This window comes from Octopus sinensis, linkage group LG27 (genome assembly GCF_006345805.1).
Source record: "Octopus sinensis linkage group LG27, ASM634580v1, whole genome shotgun sequence".
Classification (NCBI taxonomy): Eukaryota; Metazoa; Mollusca; class Cephalopoda; order Octopoda; family Octopodidae; genus Octopus; species Octopus sinensis.
The window spans coordinates 3239479-3256290 of record NC_043023.1 but is presented as its reverse complement, the minus strand read 5'-3'; the positions used below and the strand labels follow the sequence as shown (position 1 = coordinate 3256290).

Below are 16812 nucleotides of genomic sequence, written 5' to 3'. Positions count from 1 at the left end.
TTATTATTATTGTGTGAGAGAGCAGCATATGCCATCAAAGTGACGACATTGGGGTAAAATATATGAAGCCCAGTATACCATCATGACTACCCGTCTGATAAGGGTACACTAGGCACATGCATCACAACCATATGTGCGTGACATGGTGATTTCATATCAAGATAAACGGCGCATGACCTTGCAGGTGGGGCCCAGTTAGAATTTTCTTTCTTCTGTTTGAGTAGCCCATCCCCCACTCAAAGGTTGCCTGGAATAAGGATGTTTTAAGGATGTTGAAACGAACCACCCATGTTCCAAAAGGTGAATTATCCAAACCTCCAAGAATTCCTTTCAACACACGGCTATGATGCTCCCCCCATACTTCTACTCTGCTCATGATCAGAGATGCACATATCGTCAGCCACTAGGGACATGCTCAACTGGTTAAGGTCAAACAACTGACAAGTAAATCTGTGGTATTGAGCAGAATATATGCTGTAGGCCATCTTTTATACCAAGACAAAACAATGTACATGATAACACTTTCAATCAGTTAAGATCAGAAGCCATGAGAGCCACTGTCTGGTACTGCATCAGGGCATTATTATTATTATTATTATTATTATTATTATTATTATTGTTATTATTGTTATTATTATTATTATTATTATCATTATTTTCATTATTATTATTGTTGTTCAGGTCACAGCTTGGAATTGAAGAATACCTCAGGAACAAGAACCCAGGTGTGAAATTTCCCCAAGACACCTGATGAAGGCTGGAGGGTATATATGCCGAAACGTTGTGTTCACAACAAACAAGATGAGGACAAATATATGTAAATATCTGGTGGCTCATGAAACCGGTGTTGATGTTGCTGAGGAAAAACAGCAGCAATGATATGGACAGTCATGGGTGGATAAACAAAGGGGTGGTGGTGGAATTAAGTGAACCCTATGGCCATGTAGTGTGACAAGGCATTTACCTATGTCCAGAATTTCAATTAGGCAGGTGTGTGATGAAGCCTGTGAAACAGGTGGTTTTTGGAAGGTGAAGGAAGACTGGCTTGTGTTACTCTTTTACTCTTCTACTTGTTTCAGTAATTTTGACTGTGGCCATGCTGGAGCACCGTCTTTAGTTGAGCAAATCGAACCCAGGACTTATTCTTTGGAAGCCTAGTACTTATTCTATCAGTCTCTTTTTGCCGAACCACTAAGTTATGGGGACGTAAAAACACCAGCATCAGTTGTCAAACAATTTTGGGAGTGGGGACAAACACAGACACACAAACATATACATACACACGTACATATATATGTATGTGTGTGTGTATGTGTTTTATATATATATATATATATGTGGTTTTACTCTTTATCTTATATTAAACTTTTGATACTTTTTGATATTTATATTTAAAAAAAATAAAAAATAGATAATAATAAAAAATATATATATAGATATATATACATATATATTTAAAAATTTATATGTATAAATTATTGATTTAAATAATTTTAACTTTAATTTAAATATTTTAAATTTTGAATTTTATATTTAATATATTTTTTATTAATTGATTTTATTTCTATGTATTGGTTTATGTTTTTCACTAATTGATTTGCTTAATAGTGGTTTTATCTCTAATATAAAAAATATATATAGGCGCAGGAGTGGCTCTGTGGTAAGTAGCTTGCTTACCAACCACATGGTTCCGGGTTCAGTCTCACTGTGTGGCATCTTGGGCAAGTGTCTTCTGCAATAGCCTCGGGCCGACCAATGCCTTGTAAGTGGATTTGGTAGACGGAAACTGAAAGAAGCCTGTCGTATATATGTATATATATATATATGTATGTGTGTGTGTATATGTTTGTGTGTCTGTGTTTGTCCCCCTAGCATTGCTTGACGACCGATGCTGGTGTGTTTACATCCCCGTCACTTAGCGGTTCGGCAAAAGAGACCAATAGAATAAGTACTGGGCTTACAAAGAATAAGTCCCGGGATTGAGTTGCTCGACTAAAGGCGGTGCTCCAGCATGGCCGCAGTCAAAATGACTGAAACAAGTAAAAGAGTAAAGAGTGTATTTATGTGTGCATGCCCTTGTCAAACTGTCCGACCCATGCCGGCATGTAAAACAGATGTTAAATGATGACAATGATGATGATATGAATTTTTTTATGTCCCTTTCTTCTCAAGAATAGGTATAAGATATATTGATAAACTGTCAATGGCATTGGAGAGCATAAAGATTAAAGCTGTAGTTGATAAAGCGCTGACATGAAGGACTGGAAGCCAGGTGAGTATTGGAAAATAGTTACCTGTGTCATTATGATTCGTGGCAGGTGTCAAGATGCTGATATCGTGGCTGTTGCTTAAAACTCTGTGAATAGTGTGAATTTCAATGAAATTTCAGCAAGATATTAGTAAAACTCCTGAGATCTTTGAATGTGATTTCACTGAAATTTCGGTAACATATGAGCAGAATTGGAATCAAATTGAAACAAGATTTCGCTATGATTTTTACAAGATATGAGCAAAATTTCAGAGAAATTTGAATGCATTTTCAGTGAGATTTCAGTAAAATATAAACAAAACTTCAAAAAAGTTTGAACAAGATTATAGTAAGATTTCAGCAAATAATGGGAAGAATTTTAGAGAAATTTCAGTGAGATTTGGAAATATGAACAAAATTTGATTGAGGGCTCTGTGGTAAGTAGCTTGCTTACCAACCACACGGTTCTGGGTTCAGTCCCACTGCATGGCACATTGGACAAGTGTCTTCTACTATAGCCTCGGGCCGACCAAAGCCTTGTGAGTGGATTTGGTAGACGGAAACTGAAAGAAGCCCGTCGTATATATGTATATCACGTCATGTGACTGACCAGACCATCAGATGTTGTTACACATCGCTGGTCACAATGCATTCGCATTGTTTTAGCCTTCGAATGATGCCACCCTGCTGGCTAAGCGAGCAGGCCAACAGAAGAAAGAGTGGTGAAAGAGTACAGCAGGGATCACCACCCCCTGCCGGAGCCTCGTGGAGCTTTTTAGGTGTTTTCATGGTCTGGGAATCAAAATCGCGATCCTGCGACCACGAATCCGCTGCCCTAACCACTAGGCCTCCACATATATATATATATATATATATATTATATACAAGTAGTTAATCCAAACATGAAAACACAAAGAGAAAACACAACAACGCGAGGACATGGAACAAATATAGTATTATTGGACGCTCAGGAAGGAAGGGAAGAAGGAGGGTTTAACGTTTCGAGCAGAGCTCTTCGTCAGAGATGTGTGTGTATATGTTTGTGTGTCTGTGTTTGTCCCGCCAACATCACTTGACAACCGATGCTGGTGTGTTTACATCCCCGTAACTTAGCAGTTCGGCAAAAGAGACTGATAGAATAAGTACTGGGCTTACAAAGAATAAGTCCTGGGGTTGATTTGCTCGACTAAAAGGCGGTGCTCCAGCATGGCCGCAGTCAAATGACTGAAACAAAAAAATAAAAAAAAGATTTTAGCAGAATTTCAGCGCAATTTCAGGAATATTTCTGTGGGATTTCAGTAAGATATCTCTTTACTCTTATACTTGTTTCAGTCATTTGACTGCGGCCATGCTGGAGTACTGCCTTTTAGTTGAGCAAATCGATCCCGGGACTTATTCTTTGTAAGCCCAGTACTTATTCTATCAGTCTCTTTTGCTGAATCGCAAAGTGATGGGGACGTAAACACACCAGCATCGGTTGTCAAGCAATGCTAGGGGGACAAACACAGACACACAAACACACACACGCATATATATATATACATATATACGACGGGCTTCTTTCAGTTTCCGTCTACCAAATCCACTCACAAGGCTTTGGTTGGCCCGAGGCTATAGTAAAAGACACTTGCCCAAGGTGCCACACAGTGGGACTGAATCCGGAACCATGTGGTTGGTAAACAAATTACTTACCACACAGCCACTCCTGCGCCTGTATCTAAATTATAATTAACAAATATAGCAATTAGAAATCCATATTTTTTCAATCAATAAACATATAAATAAATAAATTACTCCATTATTACTTAAATAAATATTATACATATCATTCCGAAAATATTTATGAAATACAAAATAAGAAATTCCAAAACTAAAAATTCATTACTTATTGTTTATAAAATTATCTGTGAAAAAAGTACTTATTATTATTATTAAATTCAATAATTGGTGCAGGAGTGGCTGTGTGGTAAGTAGCTTGTTTACCAGCCACATGGTTCCGGGTTCAGTCCCACTGCGTGGCACCTTGGGCAAGTGTCTTCTACTATAGCCTCGGACCGACCAAAGCCTTGTGAGTGGATTTGGTAGACGGAAACTGAAAGACGCCCGTCGTATATATGTATGTATATATATATATATATATATATATATATATATATGTACTGGGCTTACAAAAAGAATAAGTCCCAGGGACGAGTTTGATTGATTAATGGTGGTGCTCCAGCATGGCCGCAGTCAAATGACTGAAACAAGTAAAAGAGAAAGAGAGAGTACTAAATATAATAAGAACCTTTACCTATCCTAAAAAATTTTACAATCTAATTCACAAAGCAACCAAACTAATATTTTATAATTTAAGTTCAGATATAATAATTATAAAATGAGAATAATTAAATAAATGTACATATCTAAATTATGATTAAGAAATTAAAAAATTAGAAATTCATATTTATCAATCAATAATTATATAGATTACGTTATTATTTCTTAAATAAATTTTATACTTATCTCTCCAAAGATATATTATGAACTAGCAGCATAGCCCGGCGTTGCCCGGGTATGTAAGAGCCCCTAGTAGGCAACGACTAATCCCAATCTTGTTCTTTCCCTCTAGGGAACGAAGGCGCATGTGTAGGTTGCAATGTCTTCTCTTCACTCGAATACTTCTATGTATACGATGTTCCTAGCTGTCTCCCGACAGAAAATGTGTTGCATATAAAAAACTTAGATTCTCGACCCCATGTCGAATTTATCAATTTTTTTCAGAACTGGGGGAACCTTTCAAAATTTTTGCTGCGTTAGTTTTGAATTATGACATTGGGCTATGTGTGTGTCAAGTTTCATCAGAATCGGTTGAAAGCCGTGGTCAGGGTGAGGGTACAACCTGACAGCCACACAGACAGACAAACTGCCGTTTATATATATAGAGATTATATCAGGGTGCCATATAAGAAGCACCTGTGAGGGTGATGATATGCGTAAGATCTGGTCATCAAATCTAAGTAGAGACTTCAAACTTGAAATCTTCAAAGCCACAGTCGAACCAATTCTACTATATGGCTCAGAAACCTGGACGTTATCAAAGAAGCTTGAGAGAGGGTTGGATGGAACGTACACTCGCCTCCTTATGAGAGCTCAAAATATCTCGTGGAACGCCATCAAACCAAAGTACAAATATATGGGAAACTACCACCTGTATCATCTCTTGTGAAAGGTAGGAGAGTCCAGTTTGCTGGACATTGTTGTAGAGCTGAAAACGAGGTAATTTCTACTGTTCTACTCTGGAAGCCATCTACATGTGATACCAGAGGGCGCACACTCTCCTACCCTGATGTAATCTCCAGGGATACAGGCATCTAGCAACAGGATCTCCGTAATGCTATGATGGACTGTGAAGTCTGGCGTAGCATAATAAATTCCATTGTCTCGACCACGGTCGAACAATGATGAATGATGATGATGAGGGTACCACATAATAAGCAACTATGATGGTGCCACATCAAAAGTACCCCTCATGGTGTCACATATTAAGCAACTGTGATGGTGTCACATAAGCAACTATGATGGTGCCATATTAAAACTCCCCATTATGGTGCCACATCAAAAGCACCCAACATGGAGTCGATTAAAAAGCAACTGTGATGGTGTCACATTAAAACCCCCATTATGGTGTCACATAAAAAGCACCCATCATGGCCCCACATGATAAACACCCATGATTGTTCCACATAAAACGCACCTATCATAGTGCCACACAAGAAGCACTTGTGAGGGTTCCACATAATAAGCAACTGTGATGGTGCCACAGAAAAAGTATCCCCCATGGTGCCACATCAAAATCACCCTACACGGTGTCATATAAAAAGCAATTGTGATGGTGTCACACAAAAGCACCCATCATAGTGTCTCATAGAATGCACCAGTGATGATGTCAGGCACCTGTCATGGTGTCACATAAAAAATACCCATGATGGTGCCATGTAAAAAGGACCCATGCTGGTGTCACATAAAAAGTACACATGCTGGTGTCACAAAAAATGCACCCATGATAGTGCCAAATAAAAAGTACTCAATGCTGGCATCACATAGAAAGCACCCAGTGCACTCCATAAAGTGGTTGGCATTAGGAAGGGCATCCAACCATAGATACAGAAACCATGCTAAAATAGGCAATTAGGGCCTGGTGCCACTGTCTTGCTTGCCAGTTCCTGTTGACCCTTTAACAACAGTTGACGCAAATATGCGATCCCACCTTTGCTTGCCTACCCATGGTTAACATAAATATATGATGTAGAGCTGCCCTACATCTATCACGGACCTTTTAGGGGCTGACGTATGTTTACATTCGCTATTGCGTACTTTATCTCTTGAGGTGCACACGCTCGCCGTCCCATGCATTATCTTAGCTATTTTTGGTTACGTTCAAGTCATGTGACTAGCAGTAGACCAATGAGATGTGGATACTTTACTCTTTTACTTGTTTCAGTCATTTGACTGTGGCCATGCTGGAGCACTACCTTTAGTCGAGCAAATCAACCCCAAGACTTATTCTTTGTAAGCCAAGTACTTATTCTATCGGTCTCTTTTGCCGAACCGCTATGTTACGGGGACGTAAACACACCAGAATCGGTTGTCAAGTGATGTTGGGGGTAAAAACACAGACACACAGACATATACACACATACATATATATATATCCATGTATACGACGGGCTTCTTTCAGTTTCCATCTACCAAATCCACTCACAAGGCTTTGGTCGGCCCGAAGCTATAGTAGAAGACACTTGCCCAAGGTGCCACGTGGCGGGACTGAACCCGGAACCATGTGGTTGGTAAGCAAGCTACTTACCACATAGCCACTCCTGTGCCTATTATATATATATATATATATACATATATACGATGGGCTTCTTTCAGTTTCCATCTACTAAATCCATTCACAAGGCTTTGGTCGGTCTGAGGCTATAGTAGAAGACACTTGCCCAAGGTGCCACGCAGCAGGACTGAACCCGGAACCATGTGGTTGGTAAACAAGCTACTTACCACACAGCCACGCCTACGGCATGTATTACATGCATAATACCGTGTTTAGAGTTGTACCACACGCAAGCTATTTTTCTGAACTTGAGCAGAATAACTCATGCATATCACATTGTGATAAATAGCTTCACATAGTTTGTTTTCATAAACCGGTAGACGTAAATGTACGACGCTATGTTATTGTAGCAGTGAACGTAGCAATAGGATTAGAAGTGGCTGTGTAGTAAGTAGCTTGCTTACCAACCACATGGTTCCGGATTCAGTCCCACTGCGTGGCACCTTGGGCAAGTGTCTTCTACTATAGCCTCGGGCTTACCAAAGCCTTGTGAGAGGATTTGGTAGACGGAAACTGAAAGAGCCCGTCATATATATATATATATATATATATATATATATACATATATAGGCACAGGAGTGGCTGTGTGGTAAGTAGCTTGTTTACCAACCACATGGTTCCGGGTTCAGTCCCACTGCATGGCATCTTGGGCAAGTGTCTTCTCCTATAGCCTCGGGCCGACCAAAGCCTTGTGAGTGGATTTGATAGACGGAAACTGAAAGAAGCCCGTCGTATATATGTATATATATATATATATGTGTGTGTGTGTGTGTTTGTGTGTCTGTGTTTGTCCCCCTAGCATTGCTTGACAACCGATGCTGGTGTGTTTACATCCCCGTAACTTTGCAGTTTGGCAAAAGAGACCAATAGAATAAGTACTGGGCTTACAAAGAATATGTCTTGGGGTCGATTTGCTTGACTAAAGGTGGTGCTCCAGCATGGCCACAGTCAAATGACTGAAACAAGTAAAAGAGTAAGGTATCCGCATGTCATTGGTCTACTGCTAGTCCCATGACTTGAACGTAACCTAAAATAGCTAAGATAATGCACGGGATGGCGAGTGCGTGTGCACCTCATGCCAGCATGGAAATCAGACATTATGTGACAATGATGATGATCAATAAATTACTGGTGTCACAGAATGGCACTTCGAGTTCATATTGCTTCCTTCACTAATAAACAATTCCACGACTTGCTGGACGCCTTTCATATGTGCTGGTGCATTTCTGTGGTGACTAACTCTCTATGTCTAAACAAGATACTTTCTCGAAACATTTACTTCAGTTTAGAAGGCTTTCAACTGTATATCTACATTAAGTGTGATATACAGATTGCTGTTTTGAACTAATAATGCTTCTGTTGCTAATATGAATACATATGTGTGTGTGTGTGTATGTGATTTATGAATATGAGGTTACGTATGTATCAATACCATCTATTCATGCACGTGTACACGCGCAAACAATTAACCACACCCACAGACACATGCACACAACCACAGACTAATATAAAGGCATGCACACACTCACACACACACACACACACACAAATAGCTATTCATACAAAGAAGTAGATAGTTACGGATAGTATTATGGTATATGTCATACATATACACACATACATAAAATCAAACACATAGGCATATGCACGGATGCTCATATGTGCTGACCCATCATCATACACACTCATATAACATGTACATACACACACGCATGCACACACACACACACACAACACATGCACACACTCGCATGCCCACGCTTGCATACGCGCACACACATGCAAATACACACACACACACCAACGCATGCACACACTCACTCACACACACACACGCATGCCTACGCATGTACACACGCACACACACACATAAACACACATGCACAATCACAAATACACACACATTCAAATACACACACACATACACAAACACATACATAAACACACACACACACACACACACATATAAACAAACGCAAACACGCACACACATACACAAACGCACACACATGTACAATCGCAAACACGCACACATATAAACAAACAACAAACACACACACACACAACAAACACACATGCACAATCACACACACACACATATGCACGCACACACGCATGCCCACGCACAAACACATGCACGATCACAAACACACGCAAACAAACACACACATAAACACACACACACATTCAAATACACACACATATGCATACACATATACAAATACAAACACACATACACACAAACACATACGCACACACATGCACAATCACACACACACACACATATAAACAAACGCAAACATGCACATACGCACACACACACACAAACACACACACATGTACAATCGCAAACACGCACACACATATAAACAAACAACAATCACACACACACACACACACACACAACACAAACACAACATTCGCACACACACACACAACACATTCGCACACACACACACAAACACATTCTCACACACACAAACACACACACACACACACACACACACACACACACAACAAACACACACATTCACACACACACACACACATTCGCACAAGGCTGTAGATAGTTGCAGATGGTATTTTGATAGAGTTGTGAATTATTAAAGCGATCGTTAGGTGAAGTCATTCAAACTAACGAGGAATTTATAAATATATTTTTAATGCCCCTGTCTTAGCAGCCATATTGATGGCGATGAAAATATAGCATAGCTGAGGAATTATGGGATATGCGTGTGTGTGTGTATATGTATGTATATATGTATGTATGTGTATGTGAGTGTATATATGTATGTGTATATATGTATATATACTCTTTTACACTTTTCTCTTTTACTTGTTTCAGTCATTTGACTGTGGCCATGCTGGAGCACTGCCTTTAGTGGAGCAAATCGACCCCGGGACTTATTCTTTGTTAGCCTAGTACTTATTCTATCGGTCTCTTTTGCCGAACTGCTAAGTTACGGGGACGTAAACACACCATCATCGGTTGTCAAGCGATGTTGGGAGTGGACAAACACAGACGCACAAACATATGCACTCACACACACACACAGATATATATATATACACACACACACACACACACACATATTCACACATACGATGGGCTTCTTTCAGTTTCTTATTTCTTTACTACCCACAAGGGGCTAAACACAGAGGGGACAAACAAGGACAGACAAACGAATTAAGTCAATTACAATAACCCCAGTGAATAACTGGTACTTAATTTATCGACCCCGAAAGGATGAAAGGCAAAGTCGACCTCGGCGGAATTTGAACTCAGAACATAACGGCAGACGAAATACGGCTACGCATTTCGCCCGGCGTGCAAACGTTTCTGCCAGCTCGCCGCCTTTCAGTTTCTGTCTACCAAATCCACTCACAAGGCTTTGGTCAGCCCAAGGCTATAGTGGAAGACACTTGCCCAGGGTTCCACACAGTGGGACTGAACACAGAGCCATGTGACTCATAAGCAAGCTACTTACCATACAGCCACTTCTATTATTATTATTATTATTAAGGTGGCGAGCTGGTAGAATCGTTAGCATGCTGGGCGAAATGCTTAGTGTTGTTTCATCTGCTGCTATATTCTAGGTTCAAATTCCTGAGATCGACTTTGCCTTTCATCCTTTTGGAGTCGGTAAATTTAGTACAGGGGTCTATCTAATTGATTGCCCCCTCTCCCCAAAAATTCAGGCCTTGTGCCTATAGTAGAAAGGATTATTATTATTATTATTATTATTATTATTATTATTATTATTATATTATTATTACCTTTATTATTACAAGGCAGCGAGCTGGCAGAATCGTTAGCACGCTGGATGAAATGCTTAGCGGTGTTTCGCCCATCTTTACATTCTGAGTTCAAATTCTGCCGAGGTCGACTTTGCCTTTCATCCTTTTGGGGTCGATAAATAAGTATCAGTTGCATACTGGGGTCGATCTAATCCACTGCCCACCACCACCTAATTTCAGGCCTTGTGCCTATAGCAGAAAGCATTATTATTATTATTATTAGACCCAGCAGGACAAGTGAGACCATAACCCATGGCCTCAGTCCATTTATGCATACCTTTCCTCCTTGGGACACAAAACTTTACTTGTGAAGATCTGTTGAGGCAAGTGAAAATCAAAATTAAAATCAAAATCGATCAACATCAATGGAAATTGTAGCTGTGATACCAGTGCCGGTGGCACATAAGAGAACCATCTGAACATGGCCGTTGCCAGCGCTGCCCCAACAGGCTTCTGTGCCGGTGGCACGTAAAAAGCACCATCTGATCGTGGCCGTTTGCTAGCCTCGTCTGGCACGTAAAAAGCACCCACTACACTCTCGGAGTGGTTGGCATTAGGAAGGGCATTCAGCTGTAGAAACACTGCCAGATCAGACAGCCTGGTGCAGCCGTCTGGCTTCCCAGACCCCAGTTGCACCGTCCAACCCATGCCAGCATGGAAAGCGGACGCTAAACGATGATGATGATGAGGAGGATGATTATTAATATGTTTAAGAGAAGAAAAATTCATTCCCATTCTAAGACACCAATGGTTGTCAGCAGCTTTGCTGCTTCCAACATTTTGGAAGTGTATAATGTGTAAGGTTACCTATATCATACACACACCTGCCTCTCACCACCACACTATTCCACTTTCCTTCACCATTCCCAAACTGAATTCTTCGATGCAGAATTAGTGGTTAACCAAAATGAAAGTGAAAGTAGCAAAAGTCAGATTGGTAATGCTAAGGTATGGAACAGTAGAATTGTCTGCTAGTTCTTGTTACACCTGAACTCCAGGTTAAATATAGGTTCCATACTCACACACACACACACACTTACACATCTATATATGATATACATATATAATATATATATATATATATATATATTATATATATATATTTATGTATGTAATATATGTGTGTATATAGATATAGATGTGGATACATATATATATATGTATTTGTGTATATGTGTACATTTATGTATGTATATGTGTGTGTATGAAAGTGCGTATGTGTGAGTCTATATATATATATATATATATATATATATATATATATATATAAATAGGTGGGTGTGTATGTGTGTATATATCTAATTATAGGTGGGTGTATCTGTGTACGTGTATGCATATATACATGTCCACATGTACATATGTATAGTTATGCTAATGTATGTATGTATTATGTATGCATGTATGTATCTACCTATCTATCTATCTATACACATATATATATATGAATAATAACTACATCATAAGTGTACATGTGTGCACATGCACACATGTATGTATGTATGTATGTAAAGTTTTTATGCGTGTAGGTGCACATATACATAAATATATATCTGTGTAAGTTTTTGCATATTTGCATATGTTTCATATGGCTAGTTGCATGTGTGTGCATGTGTGTGTGTGTGTGTGTGTGTGTATATGCATGCACATATATGTGTGTATGTATGGAGAACCCTCAAGTGGCCTTATCAAGCGCTATATCCAGCAGTTTTATATAAGAATATAGAAATCTCAATTTAATTTAGTCTTATGTATGCAAAGTTGATAGGATGCAGATGTCTCTGTATGTGGCTACATATATATATATATATATATATACATATATATATACATATACATATATACACACATATATATATATACATATATATACATATATATTAATATATATGTGTGCGTATATACATATATATATATTAATATTTATACGTGTGTATAAATGTATGTATTTATATATTATATTATATTATGGTTTTGTTTATACATACCAATGCTAATAATGACTTGTGAGAACACAATATATATACGCTGCTTCAGAATAAAAGGTTAGGTGAATACAGAGTGTAATATGACATTAATGGTATGGGAAAGAAGCAGAAATTATGTAATCAACTGCATTGGCTTACATCTGTTTCTGCTATAAGAGTCAGTGTACACAGACCTGAGTGCTTGTGCAACATCTTATCGCTTCCTCAGAGCCTTTGAAATTAATTGCATTTGTATGTCAGGAAGCGTTTAACCCTTTAGCAATGAGATTACTCTGTGAAATCTAATGTTTGTGCGTTTATATTGTTTTTAATTAATCCTTCGTTATCTTATAGCTTTGAGATTTCAATGATGTGATTATTTTGTTTTAGAATGACATTGCAGAAATGGTGTGAGAGGCCAGATCTGGCCAGTTTGTATGCTAAAGAGAACTATTAACATAGTGCAGAGTAGTTATGATAAATAGGTCCCTGTAACTTAGCAGTTCAGCAAAAGTGGCCGATAGAATAAGTACTAGGCTTACAAAGAATAAGTCCTGGGGGTTGATGTGCTTGACTAAAGGTGGTGCTACAGCATGGCCACATTCACATGACTGAAAAAAGTAAAAGAGAGTAAAGAGTATATAGGTTCAGGCATGACTGTGCAGTATGAAGTTTGCTTCTCAACCACATGGTTCCAGGTTCAGTCCCACTGTGTGGTACCTTGCGCAAGTGTCTTCTACTATAGTTTCAGGCTGACCAAAGCCTTATAAGTGGATTTGGTAGAAGGAAACTGAAAGAATCCTATCGTATATGTACATGTGTGTGTGTTTGTGTGTTTGTGTCTGTGTTTGTCCCCCACTGTTGCTTGACAACTGGTGTTGGTATGTTTACATCCCAGTAACTTATCTAAAGAGTATATAGGTTCAGGCATGACTGTGCAGTATGAAGTTTGCTTCCCAACCACATGGTTCCAGGTTCAGTCCCACTGTGTGGTACCTTGCGCAAGTGTCTTCTACTAAAGTTTCAGGCTGACCAAAGCCTTATAAGTGGATTTGGTAGAAGGAAACTGAAAGAATCCTATCGTATATGTACATGTGTGTGTGTTTGTGTCTTTGTGTCTGTGTTTGTCCCCCATTGTTGCTTGACAACTGGTGTTGGTGTGTTTACATCCCAGTAGCTTATCTGTTTGGCAAAAGAGACTGACAGAATAAGTACCAGGTTTAAAAAATAAAGAAGCTCTGAAGTCGATTAGTTTGACTTAAATCCTTCAAGGTGGTGCTCCAGCATGGCAGCAGTCAAATGATTGAAACAAGTAAAAGATAAAAGATATAAGATGTATTCAAATGCTCTCTGAAATAAACATACATTTCATTTGAATGGAATTTACAAGATGTTGCCCAAGTACTCAGCATTGCTTCATATACCAGAAACAGCTGTAAGGTAAAGATGGCCACAGTCAAATGACTGAAACAAGTAAAAGAGCATACAAATCGGAAAATAAATATCATTATGATATATATATTTACCAGGTGGTGCTATTAAGTTAGACATGGCCTGGGCCAATAATGGCCGAAACCTATCAAAGTATCAAAGTATATTACATGTATATATATATATATATATAAACATAGTAAAAAGGTAATAAAATAAATTATTATTACCGGTGATCTAGCACAAAAGACATGTTAGCCATTAGGCTATATGTTATTCATATATAAGTACATTAAAAGGCCTCTAAAAGAAGAAGCAAGTACTAGATCACAAAAAGTGGATAAATTCAATGAAATAAAATCAAAAACGTTTACAAACTCGGCTCATCTTATACTGCAGTTTCGTCTTTTCTCTCTCTCTCTCTCTCTCTCTCTCTCTCTCTCTCTATCATCATCATCATCATCATCGTTTAACGTCCGTTTTCCGCGCTAGCACGGGTTGGACGGTTTCGACCGGGGTCTGGAGAGCTCGGGACTGCCCCAGGCTCCAGTCTAGTCTGGCAGTGTTTCTACAGCTGGATGCCCTTCCTAACGCCAACCACTCCGCGAGTGTAGTGGGTGTTTTTTACGTGCCACCTGCACAGGTGCCAGAGGGGTCTGGCATCGGCCACGTTCGGATGGTGCTTTTTTTATGGGGGGGGTGCAGAAATATAGGGGAGCACCAGTGGGAGGGGTGGTTCAGAGGACAGGTAATAGGCAAGTAGAACGTAGGATATCGAGAGAGGGGTAATGCATGGTGAATAGCGTATTGAAGAGGGGGGTTCAAAGAGTAGACACCTATAATGGTGGTGGGGGGGTGCAGAAATATAGGGGAGCACCAGTGGGAGGGGTGGTTCAGAGGACAGGTTCTAGGCAAGTAGAACGTAGGATATCGAGAGAGGGGTAATGCATGGTGAAATAGCGTATTGAAGAGGGGGGTTCAAAGAGTAGACCCTATAATGGTGGTGGGGGGGTGCAGAAATATAGGGGAGCACCAGTGGCAGGGGTGGTTCAGAGGACAGGTTCTAGGCAAGTAGAACGTAGGATATCGAGAGAGGGGTAATGCATGGTGAAATAGCGTATTGAAGAGAGGGGTTCAAAGAGTAGACACCTATAATGGTGGGAGAACGACATCCGGTATAGTTGGAGCAAAATAGAGATATCCGGTATTGGTGGTGGGGTGGGTAGGGCGGGCGCGCCGCGGAAGAACCGGCAGCCAATTTCTAATCAGCCCTGTAAGGGAGATAGATCTTAAATATCTATAACGATAACTAGTGAATTATACAGAATATGCAAAAACGAGGCGAGGCTGAAATAGTAAACAGAGTGGCGACTAGGGGGATCAGAATAATAATAATTAATAAATAATAATAATAAATAGAGATACGGATGAATTAAAGTTCAAAGATTTCTTATCTTGGGATCACTTCGTTTACGGACAGACTTGGCAAAAGGAATTCGGAATCAAGAGTGAGGCAGGTTACTAGCTTAAGTATGCATAGCCATGGCGAGGGGTAGGAAGAGAGGAGTTCAGACAGACGACAATGTAAAAAGAGGGGGAGAGAAACCCCGCGAAGAACCGGCAGCCAATTTCTAATCAGCCCTGTAAGGGAGATAGATCTTAAATATCTATAACGATAACTAGTGAATTATACAGAATATGCAAAAACGAGGCGAGGCTGAAATAGTAAACAGAGTGGCGACTAGGGGGATCAGAATAATAATAATTAATAAATAAAATAATAAATAGAGATACGGATGAATTAATATATATATATATATATATATATATATATATATTGGGTTAGCGCATAATTAATGCGGCTTTTTTCAACAAATTTTATCCAGCAAAAAACAATAACAATATATAACCAAAACATCTTAAAATGATTATTCTGGAGCATATTCACCATCTACTTCAATTACTGCTTCCCATTTACTTAGCAGACGGTCAGACGATCAGACTATCATTTAAAGAGGTTTTTGTTAAATATTGTTATTGTTTTTGTTGAATAAAATTTGTTGAAAAAAAGCCGCAATAATTATGCACCAATCCAATATATATATACATGTATATATATATATATATATATATATATATATATATACATACATATATACACATATACATATATACACATATGTATACACACATACATCTATATATATATATACACATACATATACACACATATACATATATATCACACATCTATATCTACGCACACAAATGCATATATACATATATATATAAAACAACACATATATATATATCTACATACACACACACATATATATCTACATACACATACATATATATATATACACATACACACACACATATATATATATACACACATAGATATGGGCTTCTATTAGTTCCCATCTCCCAAATCCACTCACAATACTTTTGTAGGCCTGGGGCTATAGGAGACGACACTTACCCAAGCTGCCATGCAG

General features: G+C 38.9%; 1 protein-coding gene and 1 long non-coding RNA gene across 2 annotated transcripts in view; both read left to right on the top strand.

Moving 5' to 3' along the window:
* LOC115225442 overlaps window positions 1-16812 on the top strand; it is a 119938-nt gene that overhangs the window by 50878 nt on the left and 52248 nt on the right. The window lies entirely within an intron of this gene.
* LOC118768263 lies at window positions 12873-13949 on the top strand. The gene is made up of 3 exons (XR_005004094.1): window positions 12873-12887; window positions 13549-13554; window positions 13798-13949. It is a non-coding gene; the product is annotated as an uncharacterized LOC118768263 (long non-coding RNA).